The sequence below is a fragment of the Limulus polyphemus genome, unplaced genomic scaffold (genome assembly GCF_000517525.1).
Source record: "Limulus polyphemus unplaced genomic scaffold, Limulus_polyphemus-2.1.2 Scaffold2568, whole genome shotgun sequence".
Classification (NCBI taxonomy): domain Eukaryota; kingdom Metazoa; phylum Arthropoda; class Merostomata; order Xiphosura; family Limulidae; genus Limulus; species Limulus polyphemus.
In genome coordinates, this window is record NW_013668178.1 from 68,460 (window position 1) to 76,659 (window position 8,200).

The window sequence follows — 8,200 nt, forward strand, 5'->3', positions numbered from 1 at the left end:
AAAGGACTTGTATCGCTGAAGTTTCTCGGAAAGAATTTCTACGGGAAATTAACAAACGAGCAGATACGCAAGAGTATGAAGTTTCTGCTCCCAACTTGGAAGCATGGGTTATTGGTGTTTTTTAATATTGTGCATTATTTGAATTAGTAGACCAAGGTGTGGCAGAAATCATATTTATACACTAAAAGTGGTTCTGCCCCACTCTATTCCTTTGGAGGAACACAGCCCAAAATTGTAAAAAAATAATGTTAGAAAAATTAAAATATTAACAAAAATATAAGGGACCCCTTTAACCTTTGATATCAACCTAAGATTTAAACTTATAAGATTGAAAAATAATTAAAATTCAAAAAATGTTTAAAAAAGGGAGCCCCTTTAATACACAACCCAAAAGTTTTACAAAATGTCAAATTCAAGGATATGAGCTTTCTGATTATTTCCAGTGTCTTTCATCCCGTTATGAGAAAGGGTAAGATCTTTTATTTCATTCATTACCTTAACATTTTTCTCGGTTAGCTTTTTATTACAAAATGTTCATAGGTAAAATTAACGTATCTGATAATAATTCTTAATTATTTGGAGGTATTTCCATAAATGTTGTATTTCAAAATATACAAGAGATTCCCTGAATAGATTAATAGTGGTGGGAATTAATTCAATATTATCATTTTTATAAGTATTAACAAAATAAGTTTAATGAATAAGTAATTTCACTTATTTGAAATGGTCCTAAGTGTTTTCTCCAATTTTTAATTTGAAACAAAACTTAACTCTCGTGTTCCAAGTTCTACGATAATTTTCAAGTTCACGTCTTCTTCGAGTACCATTGTCGTATCTGTGAAATCAGAATTAGACGATCTTTTAAGAAAACTGCAGGTTGCGGTTTCGAATCCCCGTCACCAAATATGATTGCCCCTTGTAGCCGCGAGGCCGTTATAATGTGACGGTCAGTCCCATTATTCGTTAGTAATAGAGTAGCCCAAAAGTTGGCGGTTGGTGGTGTTGATTATCTGCCGTCTCTCTAGTCAAGCACTGTTAAATTAGGGAAAGCTAGCCAAACTTTTAATAAAAAATTTGTAATTCACTAAAGTCCAATGGCATTGAATGAAAACTTTATTCTTATATAATCTGGTTTTATAACCACGTAAGATTCAAACTTTATAATGTTTTGAATTTTTGAATTAGTAAACGTTTGGTTAATTGATTAAGGATATCTATATACTTTTTATTAACTGCATCTTCACCTGCATTCGTTACGTTTGTTGTAGTATGTTTATTTGCATCAAATGTTATATATTTATACATTATTAATGAATTATTTTACAAACATTGTAATTTTCCCACATTTTCAGTACTATTAATACTTAAATTGATATTAAATGAACTCTTTCGAATTTCGTTCTAATATTAGTTTATAATGTCCTATCAAAATCTTTGATTTGGTCAATTTTTTTTTGGTCTAGATAGATTTTGTTGACGCGTCAGTTTATTCTGTCAGTTCCTTTACATTTTTGATATTTTTGTTATCAGCATCAAAATTATAATTGACTAATAACAATCTTTCTGTACATGCAAACAATTTTTATTTGTGTTAATATTATTCAGAAATTTGTCCTCGATTTTGGTTTTACTATGAATATATTCTTCCACTACTGTAAGTTAATAGCATCATTATTATCAGTTGCCTTTTTAACATTTTTAAATGTTTATTTTCACTATAATAATTGCCATCATCAGTTAATTTAAAACGTTTCTAGGTGGACCTATAGAACCCTGAGATGCTTCTTTTAATTCTTATTTTCAGTATCATAATTGCCATGACCAGTTAATTTAAAACGTTTCTAGATGGACCTATAGAACCATGAGATGCTTGTTTATATATATTACCATACGGAAACCAAAAAAGTATTTATAATCATTAGAGAGCTCTCATAGTCTCAAAACTTTTATTGTAAAAATTCGTTATCCTTTTTCTCTTTTCAGCTAAAAGAAATAAGATCTATATGGTTTGTTGGAGTTGCCAGAAGAACTCAATCTTCAAATTCGTCACATTATTACATAACAGGAAACGTGGTTCTAAACAAATTATTGGGTACAGTTTTCCGTAATTTGTATAGCTTACTAAACATCCAGTTTCCGTATTTATGTTACGTAACCCGTCTGCTAACAAATCTAAGAATATCTGGAATGATTTAGTTTTTCGTCTTTGGACAAAAAATTGTAATATTTAGTGGGATATTATTTATCATTATTAATTCTAACCCATGTTCTTATAGAAAATAATTATTTTCGTCTTGGTTATTCTTTTTATCTTGAAACTGGGAAATGACATAACTGTTTCTAATTTCATTGCTTGTTGTGTTTACGATATATATGTACTGCTTGATCCTTTCTGAATACTAGTTTTAACAACTCTTATATCATTCCAGTTGATTTCAACATCACTTTGAGGATTTAAACTAAAAATAATATATTCAGCTTGTTGTTTGGAGTAGAGTTTAATAAGAGGCAACCTTAACGAAATATCATTTATAAAAACTTTATAATTTTCATTAGCTACATCAGTATAAATTATATCATTAATTCCATTTCTACAGAAAACAAATTTTGCATCGATATTTGAAATAATTTTTTTCGAAATCATTAAAGTATCCATAATTTTATTTTATTATTTTTTCAGAATTGATATTTGGTAAAATCCTCGCTATGTTTAAATGTTGATACAAATTTATCAGTTTTATCTTTATCATTCTCAACACCCGATGTTGTTGATCCATAATAATAAGATATTAAAATCTGTTTACTTGGAGTTTCTGAGATAGTGATATAAAAAAGTATATTAGATGCTTTGTTTGTGATGTAATATTTTATGAAGTTTATCAATATTTGTAAATGATGAGCCAAGCAAGGTAATTCAAATTCTTCAATCAAAGTTACCACTTATAAAACTACTTTCTGTATTAACGACTATTACAATATCTGTTCCAATTGAGGAACTATCATGCTTCGTAATTTTTATTTCGTTTATATATATATAATGTTGGATGTATATTTAGCTGAATATTTTTCATCAATGCAGACTTTATCTTTATGATGTTGTTTGTATTCAAAACTTTATGTGATATTTTGATAATAATTAGATTCATTCATTAGATAACAAATCTCTATCCATTTATTTAGAATTAAAATTATTTAATCCCTATTCCTTATTGCACTTGAATCTTCTTATTTAAAATATTAGATATTATTTTTTCTTTAATATATTACTCAATTTACTTTCTATGAATGTACCTGCTTTCTTACTTAATATTTCAAGAATTTTATCTTTTGTCTTTATTTAAAACATCGGTAAAAACAACTTTCCCACAATGTTTCCGATTTTTTCTAAAACTTTGTTATAATTCTTTTATTGTTACTTGAAAGTAATCTATATGCAGTTCGTTTGGATGATCGTTTTGATCTGTAATTTTAATTCTTATTCTTTAATATATTGGATTTGTTTCTTCAATTTTAATTAAAATTCTAGGTAGATTAGAAAGAGTAAAGGAATATAAAATATCAATAAAATCATTATTGTATAACACTCCATTGATAAAATTAATATTAATGTGAATGTCATACCTCCAGAGATGTTAACTATATGTTTTCCTTTCTGTTCTTCATCACAAAAAAGTTTTGGTTCAAATCCTAGTATTTCGCACAGCTTCCGTTCAGTTAAGTCAATCTGATAACTTACATATGATTTTATTACAAACCTAAAATATGCAAATTGAATGTAAAATTTTATAAGAGGATTATCTACATTAAATAATTTAACTAAAAGATTATTTATCTCGCATAGCGTATAATTACCATTTTTAATCATTACTCTTTTGCAGTTATTTCCATCATACTATTTAAAAGTATTGTTATTAAATTTTTTACCAGTGTTTTCCAAGATACCCACATTGACATAAATTTTAATGCTAAAGAATAATTTTCATTATTTATATTGCTAGGATTTTAAAATTATATTATATAGTCCTCCTAATGCTCGCTATTTTTAGAATCTAAAACTATTAGTCCCGTCAATTATTAAAACATAATTCTCATTGAAATCATTCGGTGTTTGAGTATGTGACATACCATAAAAACAATGAACGGCATTTCTTTCTTTTATATATTTTATGCAATAATATCCACATTTTACTAATACATTTTTTTTTTCGTAGAAAGCTAGGATATAATTTCGTTTGGTATTATATCTTTAGGAAATTTTACGTAATTTATCTTATATTTTCTGTAAGGAATGAAATATTCAACAATACTATATTTTGGGTCATTGTAATAATAATGATAAAAAAGAATGAGTACCAGGTCCTGTACTTTTATCTAAGTTAACAATTCCTCTTTAAGATGATTTTGTCTTCTTAGGTAAGAGATCGATAAGGTAAACATCTTTAAAGCTTTTTTCATTTTTAATTATATTCTCTGTATCTTCACTGCTTAATAGGGTACTTCCCAATTTTGAATTACTCATTCTCTCCCCCCACCCATTTAGGAAATCTAGATCCACTCCTTATCTGTGATCTTTTTTTGTTCCCCAAGTGCTCAGCTCATCAACTGTACCAGCTGCATTCGCTTTTCCGGCTGCTATTAATAAACAGATAAAAAATGTTAAAAAGCCACAAATTTTATTTTAATTATATTTTTTGTATTGTAAACCTCTTTCTATCTGTTTAATTTATGTTTTTGTTAAAAACATTTGATGATTAAGCTTTTTAGATATATCTATTTAAAATGAATGGACTTTTTGTTTTTTGTATGCTGTTTTCAATTTTTACTTTTCACCATTATATAAATACACACTCCCTTATAACTCATTTAGCATATATTAGATATCTTCTGTAACATTCTTCGACTTCATTATTTGTTATCTCTTCCTTTCTAAGCAGGCCGGGCATGGCTCAATGGTTAAGGCGCTCAACTGGCAATCTGCGAATCACCGTCAAACAACATTCGCGCTCTTTCAGCCATGGGGCGCTATATTGCGACAGTCAATCCAACTATCCATTGTTTTAAAAGAGAAACACAAAAGCAGGCATTAGTGATAATGACTAGCTGCCTTCCCTCTAGTCCATCACTGCTAAATTCGGGACGACTAGTGCAAATAACCCTCGAGTAGCTTTGCGTGAAATTCAAAAGAAACCACTCTTTTTTTTTTAAAGTAATGTGTCTCATGAATCAACGATTTGATTATATTAATATATCAGTTAGTTTCTCTAATTCAAGGATTAATCCTTCATTATTCATTTTTATAGCTTTAGACGTATCTCTCAAGACTTATAATATTTCGATATATAATTTCATATAACTTTTTACCTCTTCACTTAATTAAATTTTCAAATTCTTCTAATACATTTTCTCTCTTTCGAATGACACTTTTTTTCTGGATATTTATTGATCTCTTCTAATTTTTAAATTTTCATATTTGTTTTAGCTTTTTACTGCCCAAAGATATATTTATTATTTTTGCTTTTTAATTCATGTCCTCAATTTCATCGGGTTTATTCATTGATTCGGATGGTAATACAAATTCTTCTTGCTCTGTAAATAATACATCTAATCCATAATCTAAATCAACCGTAAATGGTTTTAATTCTTCGACAGTTGTTGATTCCCACTGAGACTTTGATTGTGGTATTGTAATGTTATGAACTGCATCTTCTAATGCTTTCAATTCGTTTCTTGAAATTCTTCTAAGGGAAGAACTAGAATTTCCATTTCTTGACTATTTGTTTATGAAACTCTGTTATTGATTCTCCATATTACTTTACCTAATGCTTTTGCTTCATTCATAGTTCTTTGTTTAATTTTGATGGTCGTTTTAATGAACTTTTATACTTATTATATTCTTCACTGATGCTTAAGTTATAGTTAAAAGTACCTAACTTATTGTTAAATAAAAAATAGAGATTAAAGATTAAACAAAACCAGAAGAGTTTTGGTCTCCTATTCAAAATTCTTTACTAATTAGACACCCATTTAGACTTAAGTGTTGGTACATTTGCTTGAAATTTGCTGTTAAACCTAATATATGATCAGTTAAGCTATGATAATCTATACCTATGTGCAAAAGATTCAGAAGAACCTAAGTATGTATAATTACAAGATAACTTTACAATCGTTTCTGATATAGATGTAGATGACTTACTTATCAGTAATATTAATAAAATTATAGAATCATAAAAACAATTTAAGAATGAAACATTATTCCCTAATAACTTAGAAGATATGACAGATGTTAATGGTTTAGATTCAGCGAACAAAGATCTTGTTGTTTCTAAATACTACATAACTAAAAAGAGGAAGAAAGAAAAATGCATCATTAATTAATTTTCTACAATCTTACTATTCAATTCCAGTTAACATAAAAAGGAACTGTAATTACTTATGTTTCTCAAACTTCAACATTGAGAAATTTATGGATCTAAAAATGTTAATGAATTTGAACAAATGTATAAACAAATTGTTAATGAATAATATGACTTTTTAATTATTAGATCATAAATCTCCTGAAATGGGATATAGAAAGAAAGAAATTTAATCTATTATACATAATGGAGGAGTATTTACAGAAAAATATTTGTATATCGGAGAAGCTATAAATTATATTCTAAGATTAATATATTTATGATAAGTAGTAAATTTTTATCCAGTACTTCCAGTTTAGCAGCAATTGTTAATGTTCCTTTAGCAGAATTAAGTCTAGGAGTCTGTGTCATTGAAGTAATAGATAAGTACAGAAACATATCTGCTACAAAGAAAAATATAAATGATTATATAACTTTTACAAATAATGCAAAGTTTACTTAAATGCCAAAATATTACTGAAGAAGAAATTAACTTAAAGGAGAAAGATTTCCTTCAAACATTAAAATACTTTCCAAGAGAGATAAGTACATTAAACAAGCCAAGTTAAATGGGTATAAATGAAAAAAACAACAAAAGGAGGTGATCTAGTTGGATGGATGCAAGATAAATTCAATCTATCTGAGATGCATTTATCCGGATTTCAGTACTGTGAACCCTTTACCAAACTTCAAAAACGTTAGCTAGAAGTGATCCTGGTATTAACAAAGTATATAACGCATGTAAGAAGCATAATACTGCTTATAGTAAATCATCAGTTACAGCTGACAGATATCTTGCACATCAAGAATTGATAGAAGATTTGAATGCTATTCAAGATCTAACTTTACGTGAAATAATTAATTACTAGAGGAATTAAAACCAGTTGTTAAAGCTAAGAAAACATTCGTCCATGGCCTTCCATCCGCTATTTATTTTTAAAGTGAAAAATAAAAACTGAAACATAGAATATTCAAGAAATTAAAGGAATATGTAAAGCTTGTGGAAAAAAAAGTCTCAATTAAAAAAACTGAAAGAAATGTATTATGATCTAGAGAGAAAGGTTTTTAACGTTACACAAAAGCTAAAGGGATTAACTCAGTTACTTCAAAAAGAAATAACAGAATTTTAACACCAACAAGATGAATATACAAAATATTAAACGTAAATTTAAAAGAAAAAGAGCTTTCATAACACATAATGACGATCAATGGCAATCTGATTTAATTGATATAAGATCTTACAAAAATAACACAAACTACATTCTAAAAGTTTTAGATATTGGTACGTCACTGGTCGTTTGTTAATTACACTTAAAAATTCTTTCCGAAGAACTTCAGCGATAAAAGTCCTTTCTCAAATGAAACTAGTTTATTCTTTCTCAATTCAACTTTGCAATACACTTAATTTCCACAGTCACTTTAACTTAAACACACGCTATAATTCTCAACGAACGGTTCACGCACTTTACTTACTACCGGGCTTGACTCAATTGTCCGTCTATATCTTCAATCTCTCTCTCTGCTATTCCCGTTCCGATTGATTGTCGGGCTTATATATTAGAATACAGCACATCTAGCAAACACTCGAGTATTCACGAACCTTCGAGATACTCATTACGTGTTACCAGCGTCACGTGACTTCCGCTGACGTAACACTGCCCCTTCCTTAGTATTGTTCGTGCCGAACAATAACCATTTACATTAAACTAATAGATAATTAACAATAACGATTAAATGTACATAATTTACAACACAAAATTAAAATTCAACAAAGTCTCTTAATTTTACGGGACGTATCTTTTTCCGTA